Source organism: Vidua chalybeata, chromosome 6, assembly GCF_026979565.1.
Source record: "Vidua chalybeata isolate OUT-0048 chromosome 6, bVidCha1 merged haplotype, whole genome shotgun sequence".
In the NCBI taxonomy this organism is placed as follows: Eukaryota; Metazoa; Chordata; class Aves; order Passeriformes; family Viduidae; genus Vidua; species Vidua chalybeata.
Window position 1 is genome coordinate 29,615,290 of NC_071535.1, and position 13,943 is coordinate 29,629,232.

Genomic DNA, 13,943 nt, shown 5'->3' on the forward strand with positions numbered 1-13,943 from the left:
TATTTTAAAAGTTGGAGTATGAAAGATTCAGTTCAGATACAGCAAAAATATAGTTCAGATAGTTCTAAAGAACACAATTACCCTGTCCAAACCCTCTTAGAAGATAGAATGTGTTTTTTAAATAGCAGAGCTCATTGAGAACATATATTTAAATTGCTTTCACATCAACCAGAATGTGTAATTAGCTAACTTGGTCAGCTACATCTGAGTAAATGAGTTCCTTTTCTTCAGATGATTTTAAATAGCTTTCTAATAGCTGAGCAGCTGGAATTTTTTTGACCAGTGGATTAGTTTTTTCCTTACTTTTCCCGCAATTTTTATGAGGAGACAGTATATTAGCAATTTTTAATATTAGTTACTTATACCATCTTCTGTACACAGATAATAATTTTTTTTGTATGCCAGTTTGCTTTTTGCTTACATTCCAGTATATACTGTTAATACTGTCCATTGCGTGAGCTCTGAAAGGAAAAAATAATAACAAGGCAAACCTGTCATTTTGTCGAAGTCGATAAGGACATAGAACTCACAGTACCTTCAATTCACAAGCTCAATTTTCAACCACTTGCTCTCAACTTCGAGTGGAAGAAATAATGACACATTCCAGGCACTTTATTTCAAAATTCACTCACAAAATTATTGACAAGAATTTTGCACAGAATATCTTTGATTCTTGACCCTTGTGAGCTGTTTACATGAAAAATGTACTTACTTCTATATTAATGATAGTGGAGTGCAATTCTATGCCAAACATGTAGCAATTGCTTTAGCATTTCTGGTTTTGATATGGTAACAGAAATAGGGACAATTTGTCTCAAATTGCAATCACTTCAGTCATAATAAAATCTCATGGAGTACTGTTTGCTTTCAGTACTTTCATTAGGCTGGCCAGGGCTGTTATTAAGGTAGCTACACATAAATGTTATATTAGCACTTAACAGGAGCACAGTATTCTCCTCTAGGAGATGAATTCTAACCTTGTCAATATAATTCTGCTCTGAGTACTGTAAAACAGTTTGAAAAGATGAAATACTGGAGCTTTGCACTGAGAAAAAAAAAAGTCATGCTCATTCAGGCTTAAAGGCCATTTTGCTGGCCCAAGGTGCTGAGGTACTGGTTAGAAAAAAACAGTCTAAAGAAGCTCTCTCAGGTCACATAAAGCACTAAGACAAACTTTTCTACTTCCCTGTACTTGTCTTAGGTTGTTAAATCAATTACTTGCTATTTCTGCTTGCCTTCAGCTGTCATTTAGAATATGAAGAACTACATGAAAATTAAGGCCAGGAGAAAGTACATTTCCAAATTTAACAAATGAGAATCATTCTGTGTGAAAGACTACTCATGGTGCACCTGTATGGTACCATAACACTCATAACCTTTAACTTCAGAGTTTGCACAAAGCACAAATGATAGAGTTAGTAGGGACTAATAATCTTTCATCAGTGGCTACAGAATCATATAGAAATTCTTCTAACAGTGACCTCTTCTGACTTATTTTCAAGAAATCACTGACATTTGTGTTATACTTGGATGCTGCATTTCGATTTACCTTTCAGAAACTTACAATTTTCTTAAAGAACTGAATAGCTTTATAATAGCCTATCTAGTAAATGAGGATGAATACATAAAGTCTGCTAAGAAATTATATGATGCTAAAACAGTATAAGTAAGAATTAAGAGTGAAAATAAAGATGAATTATTTTATTGGCTAAATTGTTTTTACAATTGATTCTGCATTCTCATCAATGAGATTCATCACTTCTGGCAGACAGCTGTGGGACTTTGAATAAAAACTTGTTTTTAGAGTTCTTGCCCAAGGATACTGCTAGACTGTTCCATAAAGAAGCACAGGTTTTGGTCTAGTCTTTATTCTACAGCTTCAGAGTCCCGATCAGAAAAAAATGAGGTAGAAGATCATATAGCTTGGGTTATAATTTTTGAGAAAAAACTATCAAATATTTATTGGGAAGCTCTAAGATTCTTGTTGAAAGACAAGAAATCTGTTGGGGCAAATGCTGTTGGAAAGCAGTGATTCCTTAAAAGTATGCATTACCTGAATTTTACAAATCTTTATGAATGTCATTAATCTGTAGGTGTAGTTGTCATCTTTGTCATATTTGTCCTTTAAACCCTTTTTTCTAGCTATCAGTTTCCAAATGATTTTCATTGCATGGGAAAAGCGTGTTGAAGTTTCTAATTTCCATTTGTTAGCCTTTCTATTGGATTTAATCCTTTCAAGGAACATATACTACAAGGTAGCTCTCTGCACTAAGAGAAGTTTGAATGTCATAGGGGAAAATAAGGAGATCTAAAGGTTCAATGGCTGACTGCTGAGATTTATGGAGAAAGATGCTATTTATGTGCTATACTTTTACATGGTCTGATTTAAAGAGGGCTGGAGAAGGACAGCAAGTAACATCTGTTCCGCATGCAGGAGACACACTCTGAAAATAAATGGTTCTACAATAATGACTTTTTTCAGGAATGGACGTGAACTGGATCATCTCAGAGACCACACTGTGACAGAACTCCAATTCTGTCATGCTAGGAAATGGTAGATCCCAAAATTTTGGACAAAGATTTGGTAAGACAAGTTATTTAGCTCCAACTGAATCTCACATTAGACTGTCCTCAAGACATGTTTCATGTCTTCCCTTTGCCAACAGGATCACTCGCTACTTAATTTATCAAAGATGCAAAAGATTGAGATCCAGAAAATTTGAAAAAGGAAGCCAAGAGGCAGATTTTTCTAAATACATGCATTGTATCTATATAATTCCATATATGCATTGTATCTATATCATGCCATATCCAGAGAAGGACTACAAACATTTTTTAAACACATCACTTTACAAAAACCCCATAACTCAACAAAAGACTTTTCCCACCTCGAGGAAAATACTGATATTCTTCTGGCAATACAATGCATATTTCAATAACTCACAGGAAAACCAAAGGTACAGAGTACATTTAAGTATGACTGAGAAAGTGACTCTACTTCTATTGTAAACACTGAAAAAACTGCCATGCTAAGCTAAGTGACATCTTGGAAAGTCTTCATGGACTGGTTAATACAGAATCACAGAAGCTGACAGCAGTTAAGAAAACAAGTAAAGAAAGAAGACAAAGTGGGTAACTTTATGCCACTGTAAAAATTCACAATTCACCAACATCTTGAGTAAGATAAACAGCTCTGGATCTCTCAACTGAAAAAGGGAATACTAGATCCAAAATATATTCAGAGGAGGACAAGCATGATCAAAAGCTCTGGAGGTCCAATTGGAAATGTTCTGCAGCCTTCTTAATGAGAAGACAGAGGCTTATGAAGTCATACATGACATAAAGAGAGTGGATAGGGATAAGAACTGATTTTGCACACTTGTTATTCTGTACTAAGAGCTATGGACCATCAAATGACATTAGTATGAGCATGGTTTCAAAATGAACGATGGTGGGTGACACTTACAACTCCTTGATCAAGAATGCCCTGGTTGCAAGAACTTTACAGGGCTTCAAGGAGAGCCTGAATGAGTTTTTAGAACATAGATTCAGTGAGCATTATAAAAGAGACAAAATTCCTAGATAATTTTAAATTTATATGTTACTAATTTATGTAAAGATTATGATTTATATAACAAAATGTATTTGATCAACTTAAATATGAATTAAAATAGTTTGAGGTTAGGAGACTATTACAGTAGATTTATGCTTTTACTGGTTTTACTATTCACTTCTGCTTAGGGCTACTGTTTGGAGTCAAAATACCAAGCAAGGTCTACACCATGATGGTGATTGTTCCATTCTTCAATAAGCACTTATGCTGATACTAGTGGTGCGTTTGGTACAGAACTGGGATTTCTTGTACGGACTCACAGATTTTTCACAATTAGTCTCTTCCAACATTTCCATGATTCTAAAGGGATTTTATGTTCATCTGTGATATTCCAGACTGATTTTATAGATGAATTATGAACACCAAGTCAAGCAGATGATTGCAGGTAACAGCTTTGAGAGCCTAAGCTTCTTCAGCAGAGGTACTGGCACCAGAATATTGGGCTGTAAGAAGAGGGAGTTAAATGTGGTTACTCCTTCTGAAGAAAAAAGGTTCCTCTTCTTTTTCCAAAAGGAGAATCACATACAGAACTGTAACACTACTTTTAGAGGGACATTTCTTCATTTCTGTCTTAACTGATAGAGATAGCATGGACACCTAAAACACAACAGTCCCAGACATTGCCAAGCAGAAGGCTTGTCTGCTTTAGGCAAATGCCAGAGGAACGAGGGTTTGGAGCTGCCTTACACTGGAGCCATCCAGACAGACTGTTCTGTGTTAACTCCTCTAAAGCAGTTCTGTGATGGATGCTCAATCCCAATCTGCAGAAGTGTACAGATGTTTGGTTAGAAATAGAAAGGGTCAAAAGGCTTGACTGAATACTTGTTGAAGGCCATAGTAGTACAGTTATTAAGCAACATACAATTTAGTAAAGTATCTAATAATGAGAAACAAGAATGGGAACTTCCTGGACTTTGTATTTCTGCCTAAACTGAAGTGAAAAGGCAGATTGGTAGAATCATTCCTTAGCTAACACTTTTATCAATGTGTTTACTTCAGGTATAGCTCTTTCATATCCCAAGAAGCAAGGTGAACAACAGGGGTTGTCAGTGGGTTCCTAAACTTGTAATTAACCCTACATAAGTACAAAAGTGTTATCTGAACTGCTGCATGCATAGTACTCTCCTGAGCATTGCACTTGTACAAGAAATTATCACACTGGTTCACAGTACTACCAAATCCTTGCATTTTCTGTGACTCAGTTCTTAATAAAGATTCACCTAATTTTCATTGTGCATATTCAGAGAACCACAAAATACTCTCACACTAATGAATGCCTGATGTATTTACAATACTGCTACAAACCAAACCAGAATCCAATAGAATGAGCAGAGTTAAATGAAAAACACTTGGCAGTAAGGGTTGTTAGGGCTGTTCTACAAAAACCACAGAGTTTTGTTTTAAAGGGGCTAACCTTATAAATAGAATTATTTTTTTGTAATACAAAAAATAATCCAAGGCAGAACTATTAAAATTACAATGAAAACAAAGGAATAATGAGTTAAACCTACCTTCGGTCTATTGTATAAGTATTTAACTATTTTGCTTAATTGAACTGAAAAACGTACACATTTTGGCCTTTAACATTTATTATATAAATTTGTTTGACTATCCTCCCTTTGTTCTAAATGAGAAATATTCTTTTTGTTGTGTTAGTTAGGACTAAGGACTATCCATCTCTCAGCTGAATATGGAATCAGGCTATAAGAGGCAGAGATGAATGCATAATTGCTATCTCTACAAAGAAGTGACTTGGAGAACAAAAAGAAAGATACTGTGATGTTACTTTTAGAAGCTGAGTTTATGAAAACCTTATATGGTATGCATTATTACACCATTACAGTGGCAAGATTAACGTGCTTTTAAATAATACATTTAAAATTTCTTTTACACTGCCTGCATTAAACAGAGTGCATCAAACTCTTGAGATCCAGTTTTGAGCTTTGCTAGAGTCTCTTACAACAATAGGTTTATGACTTAAAAAAGTAAAGATTCCACTAGGAAAACTGCATAAGAATAAAAATGTCAGTTCCTAAAGAAAGTAGGATAGAAGCAATTCTTTTCAACATCCTAGTTGGTCTAATAAATAGGCCACATGCATTCCTGGTATAACACGTCTGAATTCAAATAATGAATACCACAGTGTTTTATAATAATAAAATTGCTAAGAATGTTCCTTTTGGAAAGCTTACAAAGATAAGAAAGTCAGACATTTAGTATTTCTTTCTGAAATAAAACAAATTATTTGGTGTATGTCAAAAAGATATTAACACAAAACTGGAAGACTAAAAATGAAGTCTAATAAACTGAATATTTGTATAGAATAAATACTGTAAATATAAAAAGAAACAAGTTCTTCAGAAATTCTTGTCCTCTCTACTCACTCCTCAACATGTTGGACAAAGCTGGAGGTAGTTCAGTAATCATTGTATCATGTAGAAGTTATTTTGTACCATGTCAACTGGGAAACTGAGCCTGTACTTACTTTGGTGCCACTGAACCATGGAAAATTTAGAGCAAACCAAGTGGTTCTTTATTTTTTGTAGCAGCACCTGAGAGCACATTTTTGAGAGTAATTCCTTTTTTGTGTAGTCTTTAGCTATCTTTAGAAAACAGAAACATGAAAAAGGAAAAGCAGATATAGGGTAACAAATTCAAGTATAGAAATTTAGAGGTAGTACTATTTTTCAGAGTGCTTTCAATCAATTTTTGTGATTCAAATGGATTTCTAATGAATGTATTCTTTTGATATAATGATTATAATTCTGCCTGCACACATTAGAAAAAAATACAAATTAAATTTTCACCTTTATAATTCTGAAAAAAATCTGCATGTAGCTATAGTAATGATGCAAAATTAATAATTAGATATGAAATGATTGGCAATTAACATGCCAAGCATAACAGCTTAACTTTTCTCAGAGATGCATTTTGCAGGAGGATGAAATGACCATATCCCAAGTTATTTTAGTGGGAGTATAGGAAATTTGAAATCTATACAATATATTGATGGCTATTATTAGGAATAGACAAGGTGATGGGCTAAAATTTTATGGTAGTCAACCAAGTGTGTCAGAAGAAACTACCAGAAAAATTAAGTAACAACACTCTTAGGATGCAAATCCCACAATAAATATAGAGTAAATTTGATTTATAAGTTGAGACAGCTTTCTGGTGCATAAAGGATATGTTGAAATCCTTGCAGAATCAAAAATTTCATGATGAATTGTCTCTGAATCGTGCCACTGGAAGAATAGGTAAGCATTACAAAAAAAAAAAAAAAAAAGCAAAGCAAATATAGAACTCATGAAAATAGAGAGTTCATAAGAAATCAGTTCAATAACTTTACATGATCTATAGCTTATATTGCTCAAACAGAATAATTTAACAACTTGCCATTCAATCTTTTACCATGATTGTCAACAGAGGCCATGAAGTGGTATAAATTTTCATCATTTCTGTGTTATAGAAAAAAGGGTTCTGTTGAAATTTAAGACATAACCTTACAAGCTCTCTTTTGATTATATTTAGTATAGAAGGATATAATTTGCTTGTTAATTTTGTTTCTCTTTTCTATTGTTGGATCACTATGTTTTCATCCTTTTATTTCAGAAACTGAGAAGCTCTGACAGGATCAAAACAAGAGCAATCAGTATCACATTTCTATGAAGACATAATCAGCTTTGAACAAATCTCTAGAACAAATCAACAATTGAAAGCCTGAAGAATGTACACAGAGTCTGCAATAACTAGGCTAACACCTCTGTCTTCTGGACTCAACAACCTGGAACTTTTCTTGCAAAGGAAGCTCAAATAACTTCTTCTTAGAATAAATTGAAAGAAAACCAGAAAATGTAACTGGCCTGCTGAAAGACAGACACAGGCTTCTGCATGCACAGTAATGGAGAAGCATCTCCTACTGAAAGACTGAGACTTGCATTTTTGCATCATTGCTCAGGTAAGTATCACAATCTTGTTCTAACCCATTATCTAAAAGCAGTCTCATCCAGCCCCACAGCATCCAGTTTTCAACTACTCAATGAATTTTATACATTTCTGTCTCTCTTCAAAATACATTTCATAATTGTATGTGACAATCATGACATGACCAGAGTAAAAGAAAGATTTTAAAATTTATAATCAGTTATGGTAAGCATGTGATAATATCAAATGGAAAATATACAATACTATTTCCCCATCATTTATAGATACTATAGATATTAGTTATAGCACTGATTATTCAGATAAAAGCATGTTCAAAGTACTGCAGTGGAAGTGTCTGGAGTGAGAAACTGAGAAGCACAGACTGCAGGGGTCTAATACTAAGGCAGAATTAGACAATAATTATTAATTTTAAAAATGGACATAACTGATTTTCCCTCTTAATTACTCCCACTGATGTGTCATGTGGCAGATAAAGTCTTAAATTTTGTTTATTATAGCTGACTTAGGGAGTGGGGGTTTTATTTTTTTAATTTTTATTTTATTTAGAGAACTGTTTATGGTTTCAACAGAACTCTGATACAAGTGCTCTGATACAATATGAATACCTATATCTTTTTTGCCTAATTCAAAGGGGTCAAGAAAGGGTTTTCACTTTTGTAAAGTCCATACAAGTCTTTGTTTGTTTACCTTACTCTGCAGAAATAGTCATGTGTACTTACCAACCTGACAAACCCTCTTCCTACTGCATGTGAAGTGCAGCCTGTTCATTCTCACCCTGTGGCATAAAGTATTTGGAACTCCTAAGGTCTGATATATTTTAGTGCAAGTATACTCACAGAGCTCAAAATGGGAATTTCTGGGTGAAATGTAATGGTCTGTGATATACAGGTCAGAATAAATAATCTAATGGTGCCTTCTGGCTGTACAAGCCACTCAAGCTATGAAATCAGTTTTACCCAATACTTCTGCTCAGCCTTTCTACCAGCACTGAAGTGCCTGAACTCTAAAATCCCACACTGAGAAGGCAACTATCTTACTCATTATGGCCTTTAACATCCCTTGCTGATAGTTTTAAATTTTTAAACAGCCCTACCTGTCGAGCCTCCTTTTATGTGCTCTCATAGTTACAGATATAATTTTGGAAGCAAAATATCTAAACACCAAGCATAATAAAAATGAAATGGGTTAAAGCTTATTAGCAGTAGGGAGCAGATGTAGCAAAATTCTGCCAGTTCCCCTACATTTCTTCCCCAGCAGGGATTTTCTGTCAAGCTGTGAGTTAGTTCTATACACTAATCCAGGCTGCTGTTGCTGCAATTGTACCTTCTTATACCTTGCTATTGTACTAAAAATTCACTTTGATTTTTGATTTCTTCCTTCTTAATAATAATATTTAAAGCAGTTCCTGCAGAGCTAAATGTAAATTCAAGCACCACATGCTAGATGCTCAAAAGGCCATGAAAATATAAAATTGATAAGAAAATAATTACATACTGAAAAGCTGTTTTATTTGCTTAAAAAATAGTAACTTTCTCTCAATGAACTAAAGGTTCCTGAGCCAAGATGTAACCAGTTAATGACTGAAGTTAAGATCCTTGAAATACCTCTCAAACATACATCATTCAATATATCAGTTACAATGTGGAAAAAAGGGAAAAGTATTTAAGGAACAAAGTCATAAATTGATAGTAATACAAACTGAAAGTAAATGAAGTCTGCCACATGAAACATGATCACAGACTGTCACTCTGAGGGTTTTTATTCTTCATGTGTAGTGTCAAAAATAAGCATATAGGAAAATGAGTTGAACTGAAGTAAGGATGTTCAAGATGGAAAAATTTCAGTTGAAAATCATTTGCGAGTGTGTACCCAAATGGGACAGAAAATGAGCAAAGTTAATGGTCAAAATCTACTTTGTGGGCATTACAGATAACAGATTTTATGATAGTATTTGAGTTTTGGATACTGATTGCAAAGACCTTTTCTTTGAAAGTCTGCTTCCTTCTGAACTTTGACAATGAGCTCTCAAACCAGTTTTCAAACCAAATATCAGCTTTCACCTCACACATTCGAATTGCATCATTTGTTCATCTGTACCCATACAGCACTGCTAGTTACTCTTGTCAAACCTAACTAATTTTTTTAGGATTTTGTAGAATGCAAGGAAGAAAATTTTGATGCTGCAGGAAGCAGAAGTAAAACAATTTGAAAACTCTGGTGGCACTACTAAACTTCCACTAACTGTCAGGCTCTCCCTCATTGCAGTAGCCACCTTGATTATATAAGATGATATAAAGATGTGCAATCAAAAATAATTTCATAAAATCACAGAATGGCTTGAGTTGGGACCTTGAAGATCATCTAGTTCCATACACGCTGCCATGGGCAGGGACACCTTCCACTAGACCAGTTTGCTCAGCCAGGCCTTGAAGGGACCTCTAGGGATAGAGCATCCACAAATTCCATGGGGAACCTTTGCCAGTCATGGAAAAGAATTATTTAATAATATCTAATCTCAACCCACTCTTTTCCAGTCAGAAGCCATCTCCTCTTGCCTTGTCACTACATGCTCTTGTAAACATGCTCTTGCCCCATCTTTCCTTAAGGCTGCAACTAGGTCACCCTGAAGCCCTCTCTTTTCCAGGCTGAACAATCCCAATTTTCTCTGCCTTTCCTCACAGGAGAGGCTCTCCATCCCTCTGATCAGTTTGGTAGTCCAGCTCTGGACTTGCTTCAACAGGTCCACGTCCTTCCTGTGCTGAGGACTCCAGAGCTGGATACAGTCCTTTATGAGAGTTTAATGGTTTGGCATAGAAGTGAATTTTTTCAGGAAGTTGGTAGTCAAACCAATCAGTGGTCAGGTTTGGATACTGGCACTTTGGAGTGACCACTGAAGGCATGGACACGCCTCTGAGAACACAGGGGGTTAAAAGCAAGAACTCCCAGGGGAATGCTCTCTTTGGTTCCGGTCGTCGGAGAGCGCAGACTCTCCCCTGCCCAGCACAGGCTGGGTAGGGGAGGGGAAGCCATGTGGCCTGGTCGAGGTAGGCCCAGGGGGCTGAAGGACTGGAATCGGGCAGGCCCCCTGCGGATGGAAGGGTGGAGAGAGATGGAGATGCCTTTGCTCCCCCCCGCCACAGAGGGAAAGACAGAGAGCCTGACAGCACCTGGAGATTTGCCAGCAGAAGAGAAGGAGAAGGGGGGGGGGGTGGGGAAAGTGCCCAGCCTTGGGGGTTGAAATTCTGGGCTGAGATTTCAGTCATCCGGGGAGTCTAAACTTTTAACCCTTTCCTGGGAAATGAAGGATTTATAAAATATTACTCCTCCTCGATTTGAAGTAGAAGAGAGACAGTCCAGGACCTAAGATGTTAGAAGAAGAAATTTTTAAGTTGGGAGGAGATGATGGAGTAGATTTTAGCTGGACTTTTCTTGTTAACCATAGACTGAACCAAATTCTCTTGCAACAGAGAGTACATTTTTAGGAGGATACAGTAGTAAACCAAGAGACCTGCTTCAGCAACTACCAACACAAGAATGGAGAGAACAGAAAAAAGCTGAGGAGGGCATAGTGATGCCCTCTGTCTTCAGGAAGAAGATGATCTCTGTTCTTGAGACCCTTGTCCCCAGGGGAGGAAGAAATAGGGGGGACTGTGGTCCCAAGATGAGAAGCTGAACTGTTGTCTCTTTTGGTCCGTAGCAAAGTATTCTTAAAAGAGCCTTATGGGCAGTCTGTCCATACATGGTGGTGAGAGCACTGTGACATGGAAAGGAGAGTGTCACACTGACAGATTTTCTCCGGGCGGTGCCATGTGTGACATGGAAACACAGGAGGTGGCAATTGTGTTTCCTGGGGGGGGTCTATGGTACAAGAGAGACTCCTCTCTCCCTTGATGGACTGAGTATTGATTATCTGAAGGGTGGCAACTTGATCAGGAATCCTGGGTAGTGTCTCACTGTAGTTTTTTTAGAAATTAGGTGAGGGGAGGAGAAGTGTTTTAGAGAGTCTTCATCCTAGATTTAGTGTGTGTGTCTTTTATAGTAGTAGTAGTTTAATAAAGATTTTTCCCTTTATTATTAAACTTAGGCCTGCTCTGCTCTGTTCCTGATCACATCTCACAGCACTTATTTAGGAAGGTGTATTTTCATAGGGGTGCTGGCATTGCACCAGCATGAAACTGTGAGAGAGGGGGTCTCACCAGAGCAGAGCAGAGCAGAGCAGAAGAATCATCTCCTTCAACCTGCTGGCCATACTTCTTCTGATGTAACTTAGGATATGATTGGATTTCTGGCAAGCAATTTCATTTTGAATTTTTAGTAAATTTAAAAATGAAATTTTTAGTACACAATTTTTACTGGAAAAAACATTTACATTCCATCTTCTGTATATGAGTATTTTTGAGGCAAATACTGTCTTCAACAAACTAGTCAGTTACTTTCATTTTTTAATATGGTATGACTGAAAAACAAGGTTGGTTAAAAGGCATAGCATATGACTATTAGGGCTTCACATGTCTTTTATTTTAATTCAAGCCATTTACAGTGACCAATAATGTCCTACATACAGTTTGGAACGTGGATTTTGCAGGACCAGTTTTCTCCCAGTTCAGTGTTACAGAAGTCAAACTCAGGTGATTGCAATTCAGGCAGTTTCTTAAAATGCACTATAATGGGCTGCCCAAAAAGTTAGGAAAAACCTCACCTGCTCCAGTTTTTATCATCAAGCATGAATCTATATGATATATAATACAATATAATACTTTGGTGTCTCAACTACAGGTATGGGTATGGGTAAAGCAGGAGAAAGCCTTGATGCTGTGCAGGCACTGTCCAGTAACAGCCAATATTGGTCTGCTATCAACACAGCATTAGCCACAAATCCAAAACACAGGACTACAGGGGCTGCTGTAAAGAAAATTAACTCCACCCCAGCCAGACCCACTGTGAGAGAAAGTTCACAATAACCTACAAGGTCTAAGCCAAATTTTAGTTAAATGTGTAGCCATTCTCAGCAGTCCCTGCAATGAGCTATATGGAAAACAAATTTGCTCTTCTGAACATGAAGAAATGTCTCACAGATTACTACTGAAATATATAATGGGATCTTAAATCACACTCTTGAAAGTAGGTGACTCCATGAACAGAAGATTAGAGTGGAAGGTTTTCAGTAAATGGCCTTTAAGTGACATGTATTAATATATATACTTGTTAGAAGTTGTTATACTAAGAAAAAATACATATATATATTCATGGATATGCTTGTAATGTATATATATATATATATATGTATGTCTATATGCATATATTAGTATAAGAGTAGGGAGGGAGAAAAATCTTTAGACGTGTATGTCTTCTCCATGTAGCTCTGCAGAACATGCACAGACGATGAGACTATGCATTACTGTGTTTCTATCTGCAACTCCACACAAACACTCATTTGACAAATTACCAAAATCACCATTTAAAATTAAAAATTAAAAATTATCAACAATTAGTATTTTCTTCAGCTAACAGTTACATTATCTTATTTCAGACTTGCTTCTTTGTTTATATATATATAGATATAGATATAGATATATACAAAAGTAACTATTTTGGTCACCTACAGAAGATGGCCAGGGTGTTTCTACAAAGGTGCTTACAAGTGAGATGCAAAAAGACCTGCATAATATTAACACTGAATAATGTCCAAAATAAAATCAAAGTTGTATTTCAAGTGTTACTACCTGTGTTTTTGATGTTACATCCAAAGGACTGATGAGAAGTGAACAGGTATCATATCAGCTGGATGCATTTTTATTACTCACTGCTAGCTGGTATGCATGTAACTGGATATTGACCAGGAAGCACTGCTCATTTTTGCTATGCAAAAATTTAAAGAAGTTTCAAAATAAGACAGCTCACTTTCACACTGTCTTATGTGCTTTTTTGAAAATGGAGTACAGGAAAGCATAAATAATTTGGGGGTTACTTTGGCTTTTATGAATAAGAAAATTAAAACCTACTATTAATTTTGAAGACCATGTGATATCCTTCAGAGAAGAGGAGGAAGAAGAGGAAATGAAATTATTGTTATGATCAGCACACAGAACCAGAGATGAGAATAATCAAGTACTGAAACTTAGTAGGATCCCTTGGATCATAAAATAAAATAGTAAAGAAGTATTTCCACTGGAAGAATGAAGATGTTTTACCGAGTCAATTTCTTTTTTTTTCCCACTTTTGGTTTTTTAATGGTAGACGATCATTAATGTATCTGAATAGAGACAAGATTCTTTCATAGTTTCAAAAGGAAGAGGTGATATTTTGAGTTCTAATTTTGACTGAAGCTTGATGAGGGAGGACAGGTATGAATTTTCCTAGTTATTTGTGGAGTTTGTCTTCAGTG

At 36.0% G+C, this 13,943-nt stretch overlaps 1 protein-coding gene across 3 annotated transcripts in view; it reads right to left on the reverse strand.

Annotated features, from left to right (window-relative positions):
- DPH6 (diphthamine biosynthesis 6) overlaps positions 1 to 13,943 on the reverse strand; it is a 199,018-nt gene that overhangs the window by 40,079 nt on the left and 144,996 nt on the right. The gene's annotated exons all lie outside the window — the stretch shown is intronic.